Genomic DNA, 17,437 nt, shown 5'->3' on the forward strand with positions numbered 1-17,437 from the left:
GAAACTCAGCTGGTGCAGCAGCATCTATGGAGCGAAGGAAATAGGCAACGTTTCGGGACGAAACGTTGCCTATTTCCTTCGCTCCATAGATGCTGCTGCACCCGCTGAGTTTCTCCAGCATTTTTATCTACCTTCGATTTTCCAGCATCTGCAGTTCCTTCTTAAACACTACCCTCAGCTGTTTGGAAGCAGTGTTCCTCTTTCATGTGAAATAATGTCTTTACTTATTGTTTTTTGAATGGCTTGGCTCGACCCGAAACGTCACCTATTCCTTTTAATGGCTGTTTAGTTAGGTTGAAGTGGTCACAATCTAAGTTAAATTGTAAGGATTTTCAGGACTGCACAGTGGCACAGCTGGTAGAGCAGCTGCCTCACAGCGCCAGGGACCCCTGTTCGAACCTAATCCCGGGTACAGCCTGTGTGGGGTTTGCATGTTCTTTTGATTCTTCTTCCTGTGACCTCGTGGGTTCGCTCCGGGTGCTCCGGTTTCATTCCACATCTCAAAGACGTGCCGGTTTGCAGGTTAATCGGCCTCTGTAAATTGCCCCTAGTGTGTAGGAAGTGGATGAGAAAGTGGGATAACATAGAACTAGTGTGAACTGGTGATCGAAGGTCGGAGTGGGCCTGCCAAAGGGCCTGCTTCCGTGTTTAGATGAACAGAGTCTCTTGCCCAGAGTAGGGGAATTGAGGACCAGAGGACATAGCTTCAAAGTGAAGGGGAAAAGATTTAATAGGAATCCGAGGGGTGACTTTTTCACACAGAGGGTGGTGGGTGTATGGAACAAGCTGCCAGAGGAGGTAGTTGAGGCTGGGACTATCCCATCGTTTAAGAAACAGTTAGACAGGGACATGGATAGGACAGGTTTGGAGGGATATGGACCAAGCGCAGGCAGGTGGGACTAGTATAGCTGGGACATGTTGGCCGGTGTGGGCAAGTTGGGCCGAAGAGCCTGTTTCCATACTATATCACTCTATGACTCTAGACTAAACTAAATAACTCCAGTAATTCTGGAAAACCTCCCCAGAAGAAACCACCCTCACTTTGAAAAACCCGATTTAGATTTTAAATCCCCTCAATCCCTCTTCCTGACTTAAACAATACGTCACAGGCTTACATACAGATATCATGCGTTTGATGGCTCAGTTTAGTTTAGTTTAGTTTAGAGATACAGAGCAGAAACAGGCCCTTCGGCCCATCGAGTCCACACCGACCATCGATCCCTGCACATTAACACTATCCTACACATGAGCGTTTGATGGCTCAGGGCCTGTACTCACTGGAGTTTAGAGGGAAGTAGGAGATTGACAGATTCTTGATTAGTACGGGTGTCAGGGGGTTATGGAGAGAAGGCAGGAGAATGGGGCTGACAGGGAAATATAAATCAGCCATTATTGGATGGCGGAGTGGGCGTGATGGGCTGAATGGCCTAATTTTGAACCTGGAACTTATGAGCTTATGAAGAGTAAACCTTTCAACTCCACATGCCTGCTCCAGTATCTAATGAGGTTGTGACTGATCTGATAGTAACATCGTCTCCGCATTCGCAACCATACCCCACACCCACTCTCTTATTAAGGATCTATAATCTTTATAGATCTGCCTTGCAGAAAATTCAAATGATCTGCTTCCAACAAATACAGAATGTCTGAGACTAACAAAGGAAGTTCCTTGTCTCCATCTTAAAAGAGCATTGCCATGATCTTCCACAATGTCTCCCACACGAGAAGTCATCCTCTCCATATCCTCGAGGATATAAAGTGCTGGATGGCCCAGAACTTCCTCCAACTAAATGAGAGTAAGTCTGAGGTCATCCTTCTCGGCCCCTCGGACTCAATCAAAATGATAGCAGGCAGCCTTGGAAGCCTTACCCCATTACTCAAACCTCACGTCAAAAACCTTGGCGTGATATTTGACTCAGCATTGAAATTAGACAAACAAGTCAATGCCGTGGTAAAAGCTAGCTTCTTCCAGCTTCGGACGATAGCTAAAATAAAACAATTCCTCCAGTTTGATGACCTCGAAAAGGTCATCCACACATTTATCTCCTCCCGCCTAGATTACTGCAACTCCCTTTACACTGGCATCAGCCAATCTTCCCTGTCCCGCCTGCAACTGGTCCAAAACGCCGCAGCGAGACTCCTGACGGGCACCCGAAAAAGGGACCACATCACCCCGATCCTGGCCTCTCTCCACTGGCTCCCTGTGCGGTTCCGTATACATTTCAAGAGCCTCCTCTATGTTTACAAATCCCTCAATGGGCTTGCCCCCTCCTACATTAAAAGTCTTCTCACCCACCACTCCACCTACAGGCCCCTCAGATCGGCCGACTTGGGGTTACTGAATATCCCGCGGTCTAGGCATAAGCTCAGGGGCGACCGCGCCTTTGCGGTTGCAGCTCCTAGATTGTGGAACAGCATCCCCTTCCCATCAGAACTGCCCCCTCCATCGACTCCTTTAAGTCAAGACTAAAAACTTATCTGTACTCCCAAGCCTTTCCTGACGTCCACTGAGCGAGGGCTACATGTATATATGTATGTAGTTTGTTTGTTGTGCTATTCTTATAACAAATGTAAAGCACTTTGGCCAACGAGAGTTGTTTTTTAAATGTGCTATATAAATAAATGTGACTTGACTTGACATCCCCCTGGTCAAGAGCACGACAGATCGTGTTTGTCTCAATCAAGAACAGCAGTAGACAATGCTTACACCGCTGGAGACTCGTGTTCGATCCCGACTACGGGTGCTGTCTGTACGGAGTTTGTACGTTCTCCCCTGCACGGGTTTTCTCCGAGATCTTCGGTTTCCTCCCACACTCCAAAGACGTACAGGATTGTAGGCTAATTGGCTTGATATAAGGGTAAATTGTCCCTAGTGTGTGTAGGATAGTGTTAATGTGCGGGGATCGATGGTCGGTATGGACTCGGTGGGCCGAAGGGCCAGTTTCTGCTCTGTATCTCTAAACCGAAGTAAACTAAACTAAAATGCTGTAACTCAGCGGGACAGGCAGCGTCTCAGGAGAGAAGGAATGAGCGACGCTTTGGGTTGAGAGCCATCCTCAGATGAGACCCATTTGTTCCCTCCAGAGATCGCTATATCGCTGAGTTACTCCAGCATTTTGCATCTATCCTCAGAATAACGTGTGTCAGATATGTGTCGGTGACCACAGCTGTGCTGTACCTTTCTCTAGTCATCTCACACATGTTCAAGTGCTCAGTCATTGTGGTCAGGTTAATACTTCCCCACAGCTGACACTAAACTGACAGGTTTTACAGTTCCCTGGTTTCGGCCTCCTGCATTAAATGTTACAGATATGCTGGTAAATGCAAAACAGTTTTATGTCTGGCAAGTGTCCATCGGATTCCAGATGTCACGAGCAAACTGCTTCCTATCACCATGCTCCAAATCTGTAATAATTGGGAAGTGAAAAGTTTCTTGCTGAAATAAATATTTATCTCTCACTTTCTCTCTCTCTCTCTCTCTCCCCCACCCCCTCTCTCTCTCTCTCTCTCTCTCTCTCCCCCACCCCTCTCTCTCTCCCCCACCCCTCTCTCTCTCTCTCGCTCTCTCCCCCACCCCTCTCTCTCTCTCTCGCTCTCTCCCCCACCCCTCTCTCTCTCTCTCGCTCTCTCCATCTCCCCAATCTCTCCCTCTCCCCTCGCTCTCTCTCTCTCCCCATCTCTCTTCCCCACTCTATCTCCCTCGTCTCTCTCTCTCTTCCCTACATCTCTCTCTCTTTTCTCCCTCGCTCTCCCCATCTCTCTCCCTCCATCTCTCTCCCCTCTCCCTCTTCTCTCTCTCTCTCTCTCTCTCTCCCCTATCCTCCCCGTCTAGCCCCCTCCTGCTTGCTCTCTCTCTCCCTCTCTCTCTCTCCATCCCTATCTCCCCCCTCTCGTCTTTCCCCCCTATCTCTCCCCCCTATCTCTCTCTCTCTCTATCTCTCTCTCAAAGGGATGAGGTCCTGCAAAATGATTATAGGGAGTTAATGAGAAGGGCTAAAAGCAGGACAGGCCCACGTGACTGCCGGAGGTCGGATGAGGACCTACCGCCGAGAACAAAGAGGGAGCATTGGGGACTAAATGGAATTCTTTGTAACCCTGTCAATGCCCTTTATGTAGCGACTCTTTGCATACCTTGTGTAGGCAAAACAACGAACCTCACTGTGACATGTTGCATGTGATAATCAAGTGGCATTCATTCATTCAGGGTAGAGATCTCGGGATAGCTCCCGGCACCATGTGCTATTGAGGGTAGGAGCGAGAAGATGAATGCATGGCTGAGGAGTTGGTGCAAGAGGCAGGGATTTAGACTTTCGGTCCTTAGGATCTCTTCTGTGGCAGGGGTGACCTGTACAGGAGGGACAGGTTGCACCTAAACTGGTGGGGAAGCAGGACCCTGACAGGCAGGTTCGCTAGTGTTACACGGGGAGGGGGTAAAACTAGATTGGCAGGGGGTGGGATCCAATGTAGGACTGAGGCAAGTGATTGTTGTGTTTAGTTTAGCCTAGCGATACAGCGCAGAAACAGGCCCTTCGGCCCACCGAGTCTGTGCAAGCCAGTGATCCCCGCACACCAACACTGTCCTACACACACTAGGGACAATATACAATTTTACCAAGCCAGTTAACCTACAATCCGGCACATCTTTGGAGTGCGGGAGGAAACCGGAGCACCCGGAGAAAACCCACGCAGGCCACGGGGAGAATCGTACAAACTATGTACAGACGGCACCTGTAGTCAGGATCGAACCCGGGTCTCTGGCGCTGTAAGGCAGCAACTCTACCGCTGCGCCACCGTGCCGCCCGAATGGCTGGAAGTCGAGATGAATGGTAATGAAAGAAAGTTTAGAGGACGAAATAGACAGGAGCGCGTGTGGCAGGAGAGCAAGGAAGGACTGTTGGATTGAAGTGCATTTATTTGAATGCGTGAGTCCTGACAGGTAAGGTGAGAACACAGGGCGGGGATAGGTACCTGCGACTAGGATGTTGTAGCTAAGAGAGGGACAGGACTGGCAGCTTAATGTTCCACGGTACAGGTGCTACAGGAGAGATAGAGGTGTGGGTGAAAGAGGAGGGGAAGTCGCGTTATTGATTAAGGAGACCGTCACGGCAGTGGTCAGAGATGATATTACTGAGGGTTTGTCCAGTGAGGTGACATGGTTGGAACTAAGACAAGGGGATGATCACCTTGTTGGGAGTGTGCTACAGGCCCCCCAAATAGGCAGTGGGAATTAGAAGAGCAAATACACCTGGAGATTGCAGTTGTCATCAAAGTTGCTCCACCCCCGAATGAACAACCCCTCAGTCTCTCCACCTCTGCTGTACAAGGTGCACTGAGCAAGGTGAATGAGCACAAAGCTGCCGGTCCCGATGGCATCCCCGGGCGGGTGCTCAGGGCATGTGCTGGACAACTATCCCTGGTCTTCACTGACATTTTCAATCTGTCACTGGCCCAGGGTGTTGTCCCCATTTGCCTCAAGACATCAACCATTGTGCCAGTGCCCAAACAATCAGCTTTGTTTTTTTGTTTATTTAGTTATGTAAAAGTGTGTTTTTTTGTGTTTTTTTTGTGTTTTTATGTGGGGGAAGAGGGTACGGTGCGGGGGATACCGTCCTTCAGCCGCTTCCTGGTGAAGACGCGACTATTATTCGAGTCGCGTCTTCGCCCCCCCCCCCCAGCAGCCTACCTACTGGATTGGCGCGACCTTTCCTGCCGGGATCGACCAGAGCTCTAGCAGCGGCGGGACAGCGCTGTAACATCACGGGGCTGGCGATGCCTTACCGGGGATCGCCGTCTGGAGCCCGGAGTGCTGGGCCTGCGGCACCGACATCATGGAGCTGCGGTTTGCGGAGCTCCCAACGCGGGCGGCGCTGATGGACAGCGCGGGGTCCTGCGACTCTGCCCGGCTCGGCCTGCGGACTCGGGAGCTGCGGACTCCGGCTGCGGGAGGCGGCTGATCGGGAGGACCGGGCCGCTGAGGAGGATGTTCACCGTCGGGGTTCGGCGTCGGCGTTCCACCAGCCCGGCGTGAGGGCCTGAACATCGGGCCGCCCGGGGCGGCGACTGTGGGTGCTAGGAAGGCCTCGACCACGAGTGAACATCTGGGAAGAACGGAGGGGAGGCTGGCTGGACTATGGTGCCTTCCTCACCTTGGTGCCACTGTGTTATGTTGTGTCGTGGACTTTCAGTGTTTGTGCTTTTTTTTTAATTCTATTTTATTTTTAATATGTTTTATTATTTATTATTATTTATTTATTTTTATTTTTATGATACTGCCTGTAAGGGAAATTCATTTTGTTGTCTCTAACTGAGACAATGACAATAAATTTGAATACAAAAGAATACAATACAGGGAGTCTCAACGACTTCCGCCCAGTGGCACTCACCCCTGTCATTGCTAAGTGCTTTGAGCGGCTGATCTTGGCTCACCTCAAAGCCAGCCTCCCCCCCACACTGGACCCCCATCAGTTTGCCTACCGGGCCAACAGGTCTACAGAGGACGCCATATCGGCGGCCCTACACTCTGCCCTGACCCACCTGGACAGCAATAACTCCTACATCAGGATGCCGTTCATTGATTTCAGCTCTGCCTTTAACACTGTCATCCCTGCCAGCTTGATCACCAAACTCAGCGGACTTGGCATCTCCACCTCCCTCTGCAACTGGACACTGGATTTCCTCACCAACAGACCCCAGTCTGTTAGGGTCAACAACCTCACCTCCACCACTATAACACTGAACGCCGGCGTGCCACAGGGCTGTGTGCTCAGCCCTCTCCTCTACTCCCTCTTCACCCACGACTGCATACCTAAGAATGGCTCCAACGCCATCATTAAATTTGCCGACGACACCACGGTGATAGGACTGATCAGTGACAATGACGAGTCAGCCTACAGGGAGGAGGTCCAGCACCTGACAACCTGGTGTGCCAACAATAACCTCGTCCTCAACTCCAAGAAGACGAAGGAAATTATTGTTGACTTCAGGAAAAACAGAGGGGCAGACATACCCCCATCCATATAAACGGGACTGAGGTGGAGCGCGTCTCCAACTACAAATTCCTCGGGGTACACATCTCGGAGGATCTGTCCTGGTCCCTCAATACCACCAAATTGATCAAAAAGGCACAGCAGCGCCTTTACTTCCTGAGGAGGCTCAAGAAAGCTCACCTGTCCCCCCAGATCCTGACCAACTTTTACCGCTGTACCATCGAGAGCATCCTGACCACCTGCTTCACGGTATGGTACAGCAGTTGCACCACAGCAGACAGGAAGGCACTACAACGAGTGGTGAAAACCGCTCAGTACATCATCGGTGCCCCGCTCCCTGCCATGGATGCCCTCCACTGAAAACGGTGTATGAGACGGGCCGGGAAGATCATCAAGGACCCCTCCCACCCCAATCATGGACTGTTTGCCCTCCTCCCATCAGGGAGGCGGTACAGGAGCCTCTGGTCTCGTACAAGTAGGATGAGGAACAGCTTCTACAACAACACCATCACATTGCTGAACTCGGAGTCCCGCCGATAGATTTCTCCAGTCTCTCCGTCCACATTGTTTGCTTATTCTGTATTTTTATTTAATAATAATAATAATGGATGGGATTTATATAGCGCCTTTCTAATACTCAAGGCACTTTACATCGCATTATTCATTCACACCTCAGTCACACTCGGTGGTGGTAAGCTACTTCTGTAGCCACAGCTGCCCTGGGGCAGACTGACGGAAGCGTGGCTGCCAATCTGCGCCTACGGCCCCTCCGACCACCACCAATCACTCACACACATTCACACACAGGCAAAGGTGGGTGAAGTGTCTTGCCCAAGGACACAACGACAGTATGCACTCCAAGCGGGATTCGAACCGGCTACCTTCCGGTTGCCAGCCGAACACTTAGCCCATTGTGCCATCTGTATTGCACTACTACTACGGACTGACGCTAAACTGCATTTCGTTGTACCCATACTTGTATTTGTGCAATGACATTAAAGTTGAATTGAAATTGAAATTGAAATTGAAATTGAATTGAAATTGAAATTGAATTGAAATTGAAATTGAATTGAAATTGAAATTGAATTGAAATTGAAATTGAATTGAAATTATCATGTAAGGAGATGTTAACTTTCCAATGTCATGGTGCCAGGGCTTTAGATGGATTGGAATTTGTCAAATGTATTCAGGTGAGTTTCTTCAGGCAGTGTGTAGAGGAGGTGGACACAAAATGCTGGAGTGACTCAGCGGGACAGGCAGCATCTCTGGAGATAAGGAATGGGTGACGTTTCGGGTCGAGACACCTTCTTCAGACTGATGTCAGGGGAGTGGGCGCGTACGGAGATAAAATGTAGTCAGGGACAGTAAGACTGGTCGGAGAACTGGGAAGAGGGAGGGGATGGAGAGAGAGAGGGGGAAAGCAAGGGCTACGTGAAGTTAGAGAAGTCAATGATCATGTCGCTGGGGTGTAAACTGCCCAAGCGGAAGATGAGGCGCTCTTCGATATAAACCAGCATCTGCAGTTCTTTCCTACACATGTAGAGGAGGTGGTTGAGGCAGGTAATGTAACAGCATTTTCAAGGCATTTGGACAGATACATGGATAGGAAAGATTTAGAGGGATATGGGCCAAACGTGGACAGGTGGGACTAGTGTAGATGGGGCATCTTGGCTGGCATGGGCAAGTTGGGCTGAAGGGTCTGTTTCCGTGCTGTGTGGCTCTATAACTCTATGCCCTGTTGTTTGATTCTGGTGTCTGGTTTAAAACCCCAGAACTCAGGAAGTGACATGGTCTAGACATTTGTGGTTAACACTGTAGGCCGTGGACTGTGAGCTTGCTTGGTAGGATGTGGTTTTGATGTCTTTTGATACTGGCAATGGTATGTTGTAACTACCATACGGCCTCTACTGTACACAGTGTTCCTGATTCACTCTGGCAACCACACAACTTGTGTACCCACAGGGTACGTGAGGACATTTTACAAGTCGGTGGCTAACTCACAACATTGGAGTATAGGAGCAGGGAGGTTCTACTGTAGCTGTACAGGTTATTGGTGAGACCACACCTGGAGTATTGTGCACAGTTTTGGTCACCAAACCTGAGGAAAGACATTCTTGCCATAGAGGGAGTACAGAGAAGGTTCACCAGACTGATTCCTGGGATGTCAGGACTTTCATATGAAGAAAGACTGGATAGACTCGGCTTGTACTCGCTAGAATTTAGAAGATTGAGGGGGATCTTATAGAAACTTACACAATTCTTAAGGGGTTGGACAGGCTAGATGCAGGAAGATTGTTCCCGATGTTGGGGAAGTCCAGGACAAGGGGTCACAGTTTAAGGATAAGGGGGAAATCTTTTAGGACCGAGATGAGAAAAACATTTTTCACACAGAGAGTGGTGAATCTATGGAACTCTCTGCCAAAGAATCTCTGGAACTCTCTGCCAAAGAAGGTAGTTGAGGCCAGTTCATTGGCTATATATTGGAAGCTTTACCCCACTACTCAAACCTCACGTAAAAAACCTTGGCGTGATATTTGACTCAGCACTGAAATTTGACAAACAAATCAATGCCGTGGTAAAAGCTAGCTTCTTTCAGCTTCGGATGATAGCTAAAATAAAACAATTCCTCCAGTTTGATGACCTGGAAAAAGATCATACACACATTTATCTCCTCCCGCCTAGATTACTGCAACTGCCGTTACACTGGCATCAGCCAATCTGGTCCAAAACACCGCAGCGAGACTCCTGACGGGCACCCGCAAAAGGGACCACATCACCCCGATCCTGGCCTCTCTCCACTGGCTCACTGTGCGGTTCCGTATAAACTTCAAGATCCTCCTCCATGTCTACAAAGCCCTCAATGGGCTTGCCCCCACCTACATAAAAAGTCTGCTCACCCACCACTCCACCTCCAGGCCCCTCAGATCGGCCGACTTGGGGTTGCTGAATATCCCGCGGTCTAGGCATAAGCTCAGGGGCGACCGTGCCTTTGCGGTTGCAGCTCCTAGACTGTGGAACAGCATCCCCCTTCCCATCAGAACTGCCCCCTCCATCGACTCCTTTAAGTCAAGACTAAAGACTTATCTTCACACTGTGTTTTTGATTTTCTGTTTTTGGATTGAATTCTGTTTTTAATTTGTGTCTCTGTGATGTCTTTTTTACTTGTTCTATTCCGATTATATGTTTTTATTCCGATTACTATGTAGGTGTCCTTGAGATGTCTGAAAGACGCCCATTAAATAAAATTTATTATTATTATTATTATACTCCCAAGCCTTTCCTGACATCCTCTGAGTGAGGGCTACATGTATATATGTATGTAGTTTGTGCTATTCTTATAACAAATGTAAAGCACTTTGGCCAACGAGAGTTGTTTTTTAAATGTGCTATATAAATAAATATGACTTGACTTGACTATATTTAAGAGGGAGTTAGATGTGGCCCTTGTGGCTAAAGGGATCATAGGGTATGGAGAGAAGGCAGGTACAGGATACTGAGTTGGATGATCAGCCATGATCATATTGAATGGCGGTGCAGGCTCGAAGGGCCGAATGGTCTACTCCTGCACCTATTTTCTATGTTTCTATGTTTCTAACACATCAGCCGACACAATGCATTGAGGCGGACAAAAGTGTTGGAGAAACTCAGCGGGTGCGGCAGCATCTGCGGAGCGAAGGAAATAGGCAACGTTTCGGGCCGAGACCCTTCTTCAGATTCGTTGAGGTGCGTTTCGCTACCAGGCCGAAGCTGGTGATACAGCAACGAAGGTACAAATCACAGCAACCTTCCCCAACGAACGCAAGATCATTTCTCCAGAAAACTGCTGGGGATGGAAGAGTCAAAAGTCAAGAGTCTAGACTAGACAAAATTGCTGGAGAAACTCAGCGGGTACGGCAGCATCTATGGAGCGAAGGAAATAGGCAATGTTTCGTCCCGAAACGTTGCCTATTTCCTTCGCTCCATAGATGCTGCCGTGCCCGCTGAGTTTCTCCAGCAATTTTGTCTACCTTCGATTTTCCAGCATCTGCAGTTCCTTCCTGAACAAGAGTCAAGACTAGTGTTTAATAGCCATCTGTACCTATAACAGAACAATGAGATTCAAATGCCACCGTCCCACTTAGAAGACCTGAACGGAAAACTCTGGAGACTTTGCGCCCCACCCGCGCGCTGTTCCCGGAGGTTGCAGGTGGTTGCCGGAGGTTGCAGGTAGTGGAAGCAGGTAGGGAGACTGACAAAACCCTCCGTGAACCGCACGGAAACCTTGGGTGAAGCGCAAAGTCTCCAGAGGGTTCCGTTCAGGTTTCCTAAGTGGGACAGGGGGCATTACTTGCAGTAGCTTAATGGGCCTGTACACGCAATACACAATGAATATACACAGTCAACAAAGATATCCAAAACATGAACAACCACAATTCTGGTGCAAAAACCCCTAAATAACCCAAAGTGCTTCGTGCAACTAAAGACAGCCCATCGCAGCTCATAGCTGAGGTTTGTGTTCAAGGGTCTGATGGTTTGTGGGAAGAAGTTATTCTTGAACCTGGTGGTCAGGGTTTTCAGACTCCTGTATCTTCTTCCCGATGCTAGGAGTGCAATGAGAGTGTGGCCAGGCTGGTGACACTGGCTGCCCTTTTGAGGTTGTGTCTCCTATCGATCACTTCGTTGGTGGACAGCTTGGTGCCTTTAGACTTTAGAGATTCAGAGAGGAAACGGTTCCTTTGACCCACCGAGTCCGCACAGTCCACCAATCACCCTGTACACTAGCACCATCCTTCGTACCAGGGACAATTTACAATTTTCACAAGCCAATTAACCTAGAACGCTGTTTAAGAAGGAACTGCAGATGCTGGAAAATCGAAGGTAGACAAAAATGCTGGAGAAACTCAGCGGGTGAGGCAGCGGGTGAGGGGGGGAGGTGGAGGAAGAGTGGGGGGGAGGGGGGAGGGAGGAGGGGGGAGGAGGGGGGAGGGGGAGGAGAGAAGATGGAGGAGGAGCAGCAGCAACAACAACAACACATTCTTGTGACATTGTTGCCATAGAGGGAGTACAGAGAAGGTTCACCAGACTGATTCCTGGGATGTCAGGACTTTCATATGAAGAAAGACTGGATAGACTCGGCTTGTACTCGCTAGAATTTAGAAGACTGAGGGGGGATCTTATAGAAACTTACAAAATTCTTAAGGGGTTGGACAGGCTAGATGCAGGAAGATTGTTCCCGATGTTGGGGAAGTCCAGAACAAGGGGCCACACACACAGTTTAAGGATAAGGGGGAAATCTTTCAGGACCGAGATGAGAAAAACATTTTTCACACAGAGAGTGGTGAATCTCTGGAACTCTCTGCCACAGAAGGTAGTTGAGGCCAGTTCATTGGCTATATTTAAGAGGGAGTTAGATGTGGCCCTGGTGGCTAAAGGGATCAGGGGGTATGGAGAGAAGGCAGGTACAGGATACTGAGTTGGATGATCAGCCATGATCATATTGAATGGCGGTGCAGGCTCGAAGGGCCGAATGGCCTACTCCTGCACCTATTTTCTATGTTTCTATGTTTAACACAAGCAATATCCTACAGGGACAATATACAATTTGCCGAGACAATATACGACAGAGACAAAGCCAATTAACTCCATACCTGTGCGTCTTCAGAGTGTGTGAGGAAACCGGAACACCCGGAGAAAACCCACGTGGTCACGGGGAAGAACATACAAACTCGGTGCAGACAGCCCACCGCCGTCAGGAATGAACGCGGGTCTCTGGCGCTGTAAGGCAGCAGATCTTACATCCATTATCACTGCAACACTCTTTTCATTCACTTTTTTTTTTTAAAAGGTTACACAGTGCAGCTATATGATGGATTTTCCAGGCACGGGAGCCACAGCAGGCGAGTTTGAAGAGAGTGTAGAAATGAGGGGGCCATGTGAGATTAAAGGGAGCTCAGGAATCAGGGTTCCAGTGCGTTAGAGGGAACACAGGGCTGCACAATGGCGGAGTGGTCGAGCTGGCAGCCGCCTTACAGCGGCAGAGGACCCGGGTTCAATCCTGACTAAGGGCGCTGTCTGTACGGAGTTTGTCCGTTCTCCCTGTGGGTTTTTTTCACCGGGTGCTCCGGTTTCCTCCCACATTCCAAAGACGTGTGGGTTTGTAGGCTAACTGGCTTTGGTTTCATTGTAAATTGTCCCTAGCGTGTGTGTGGGATAGGACCAGCGGATGGGTGATCGATGGGCTGAAGGGCCTATTTCCACACACTATATCTCTGGACTAACCTAAACCAAACTAAAGAGAAGAGTTGATACAGCAGGTACTGCAGATGCAGGCGGCCAGCAGCCACTTGCATTTCTGAGCAAGTGTGGATTGTCAGAATTTTTACGGTAAGTGTGGAATTTAGAACAATGAAGAAAACCACTCTGCTTCAATCATGGCCTGGCCTCAGTCACCCTCACTCCAGACACAGTAATGGGATTGACTTTTATCTGCCCTCTGAAATGAGTTAGCAAGTTTCCTGCCCTGAAAGGCTTTATAGAGCCAGACGGTTTTGCCACAATAACCCAGTAATTACACGCTCACTATAACCGCTTGCCGTCAACATTCTGCAGCCATCTCAACTCATATTGCAAACATTTTTTTTAAATCCAGGCGGCCACATGACTGGTGTAGGAATGTAACTGCTGTGTCCCAGCTCGCAGTCATTACAGCTTGATGATTGTTATCCTGGGCTCGTGAACTTTCGCTTGCGTCCTCAGGTTGCAACCAGTGCACACCGCCAGACTCAGGGACAGCTTCTTCCCCTCCGTTAGGCCTCTGAACTATCTCTCCATCAGCTGGTGTGCTGTCCAATACAGCTCTACCCCATTGATTTGATTTGATTTGATTTAATTTATTGTCATTGTCTTCAATGAAGAGACAACTAAATTATTTTTCCCTTACAGTCATACAAATTTTTTTTTAAATTAATAACACAAAACAGAACACGATAGTCCACAACACAAACACCCCCACAGCAGCACCAAAGTTCCCCACGGTGATTTGCATTCTATTCAATCAGAGCAGATGTACCATACATAAATACAATCAAGTCAGCGGTGCCGTGGCATAGCTGGTAGAGTTGCTGCCGTACAGCGCCAGAGACCTGGGTTCGATCCTGACCTCGGGTGCTGTCTGTGTGCAGTTTTCATGTTCTCCCTGTGACCGCGCGGGTTTCCTCTGGGTGCCCCGATTTCCTCCCGCATCCCAAAGACGGGTTGTACAGAGGCTCAGTGGTAGAGTTGCTGCCTTACAGCGCTTGCGGCACCAGAGACCTGGGTTCAATCCTGACTATGGGTGCTGTCTGTACAGAGTTTGTACATTCTCCCCGTGAGAATGTACAAACATTCTCCCCGAGATCTTCGGTTTCCTCCCACACTCCAAACATGTATAGGTATGTAGGTTAATTGGCTTGGTGTAAATGTAAATTGTCCCTAGTGTGTGTGTAGGGTAGCGTTAAAGTGCGGGGATCGCTGGTCGATGCGGACTCGGTGGGCCGAAGGGCCTGTTTCCACGCTGTATCTCTAAACTAAACTAAAACTAAGGTTTGTAGGTTACTCGGACTTTGTACGTTGCCTCTGGAATGTGGGGAGTGGGTGAGAAAGTGGAACAACATAGAACTAGTGTGAACGGGTGATCGATGGTCGGCGTGGGCTCGGTGGGTCAAGGGGCCGGTTTCAATGCTGTATCTTTAAACAAAAGCTAAACTACGCTTTGATGTAGGTCCTGAGACCTGATGCAGGACAAACATTGCAGAGAGTTGGGATAAATGGTAAGAGCACAGATTTCACTCCCTGAGATCCATTTGTGAAGTAGATAGAGTTTCATGCCAAGGTGCTGTCTGCATACTCACTGCTACTGAGACTAGCCTTGTTTAAAAACAAGCCTGCCTGTCTAATGACATTAATTTTAACTCCCCAGAAACCACAGGGAATTCTAATCCAATTCTCTGGGACAACGCTCCCCTGCACTGACTGTTAGTCTAGTTATTTAACCACTGTGCTTCCACACCACAAATTGAGCCCCTGTCTGCTCATCGAGTCATAGACATAGAATGGTCCTGTACAGAAACAGGCCCTTTGGCCCATCGGGATGATGCCAACCATCAAGTACGCATTACACACCTACATTCCACCTCATCTCCAGAACAACAGACAGCAACCATGTCATCTCTGGGTGCCCGCTCTACCACCCACCAAATGGAGCTCAGGGCCTGGCAGACATTGACGCAGAAACAACAACCTGGCTGCTCAACACCCGGCTTGAGATCTAACTATTCCTTTGGTTTATGTTTCATTCGCAAGAAGAAGATCGCCTTTCTAAAAGTACGTCCTTTTATTCTGAGGCTGCGGCCTCTGTTCCTAGACTCTCCCACCAGTGGAAACATCCTCTGCGCATCCACTCTATCCAGGTCTGTCCAGGGCCTGTCCCACGAGCATGCGACTCCATGCGGCAAGGGCGACCTAACGTGGTCGCTTGAGCCGTACGGCCTTGCGCGGCCGGTCCCACTTCGATCGCAGGAGCCGTATGGAGTTGTGCAGTTGGTCCCGACATCGCGCGGGGCTCTGAAAAATTGACCGTGTTCTGCGCGGCAACGGCCCGCCGGCCCGCAGCTACCTCAACGCCGTACGTCACGCGTGAACTTCCCGCAGACTTCGCAAGAACTTCATGTCACTCACTCGACCTCCGCGCGGCCCCCGCTTCTGATTTGGTCGCGCTTGCCGCATGGAGGCGCATGCTCATGTGACCGGCCCTTTAGGTCGCGCTTGCCGCATGGAGGCGCATGCTCATGTGACCGGCCCTGCAAGACAACTTTGGAAATTACGTCAATGGTGTTTATATTGTCACATGTAAGAAGTGGCAACACAGTGAAATTATTTTTCTTACAAACAGTCCAGTAGAGTATTGCCCTACGCCCGATCCTCGATTAGCAAGTGGACGGAAACCGTCTACTGAGCCACACACGAGAGCCGCCATGTTTTGGTGCCATTTTCAAAGTCCATGCCCTAGTTCACATGAGCGGTGCCTGTTCCAGGCAAGTCCCAGGCTGACAAAAGTGCTGGAGAAACTCAGCGGGTGCGGCAGCATCTATGGAGCGAAGGAATGTGGCCGGATCGGATGCTGTGATGTGTGGAGCTTGTACATCGAGAGTCTGGACTCTCCGTCGGAAGAAGGAAGTCAGAATGCGGCACTTTATTCTTTGAATGGGGCAACATTTGGAGTAAATCCCTCACCTCTATCAACCTATTTGTCCTGATCCTCCTCTCTTCCAGCTCTCTATCCCCGCACCCCTCCCCCACCCCCCCCCACCCCCCACAGTCGGTCTGAGGAGGGGTCTCAGCCCAAAGTGTCACCTATTCCATTTCTCCAGAGATGATGTCTGACCCGCTGAGTTACTCCAGCTTTTTGTGTCTATCTCCTGTTCAAACCAGCATCTGCAGTTCCTTCCTGCGCATCCCCTCTGTCGGAAGCAGGGGGGTCCGAGTCAGCAGAGCCAGAGAATGCTGGAAGCCCCCAGCACCCGCACCTGTCGGTCAGTGCCTTCCCCTGCCCCACACTGACCCTGGGGGTGGGTGGGGGTCCAGGGCTGGTCTTGCCATCCGCACTCAGGCTCACCAACAGCCGGGCACCGTCCAACTCAATGGTCAGCCCACGGGAAAGGTTAAGAATGTAGACGCGAGGAACTGCAGGTGCTGGTTCACGAGAAAAGACACAAAGTGCTGGATTCCCGGTTAGCAAGAATGTCCACGGTTAAAGGAAGAAGGGAGGAGAATGGGATTGGGAGGGAAATGTAGATTAGCCAATGGCGGAGTAGGCTAGATGGGCCGAATGGCCTAATTCTGCTTAGTTTTAGCGAGGGCTTAGTTTTAAGGTGAGAGCGGAATGGTTTAAGGAGATTCTCATGGCAAGTAGCGGGCACGGTTTACGCAGCGGTAGAGTTGCTGCCTTACAGCTCACGACACCCGGGTTCGATCCTGACTACGGGTGCTGTCTATATGGAGTTTGTACATTCTCCCTGTGACCACATGGGTTTTCTCCGGGTGCTCTGGTTTCCTCCCACATCCCAAAGACGTGCGGGTTTGTAGGTTAATTGGCTTCTGTAAAAATTGGCCCTCGTATGTCGGATAGAGCCAGTGCGTGGGCGATCGCTGGTCGGCGCGGACTCGGTGGGCGAAAGGCAAAGTTTCCACATTGTATCTCTAAACTAAACTAAAACTAAAATTATACATTTACACAGAGAGTGGTGGGTACCTCGAACACACTGTCAGGGATGATGGTGGAAGCAGATACGATAGGAACTTAGAAACATAGAAAATAGGTCCAGGAGTAGGCCATTCGGCCCTTCGAGCCTGCACCGCCATTCAATATGATCATGGCTGATCATCCAACTCAGTATCCTGTACCTGCCTTCTCTCCATACTCCCTGATCCCTTTA

This window comes from Amblyraja radiata, chromosome 31 (assembly GCF_010909765.2).
Source record: "Amblyraja radiata isolate CabotCenter1 chromosome 31, sAmbRad1.1.pri, whole genome shotgun sequence".
NCBI lineage: Eukaryota > Metazoa > Chordata > Chondrichthyes > Rajiformes > Rajidae > Amblyraja > Amblyraja radiata.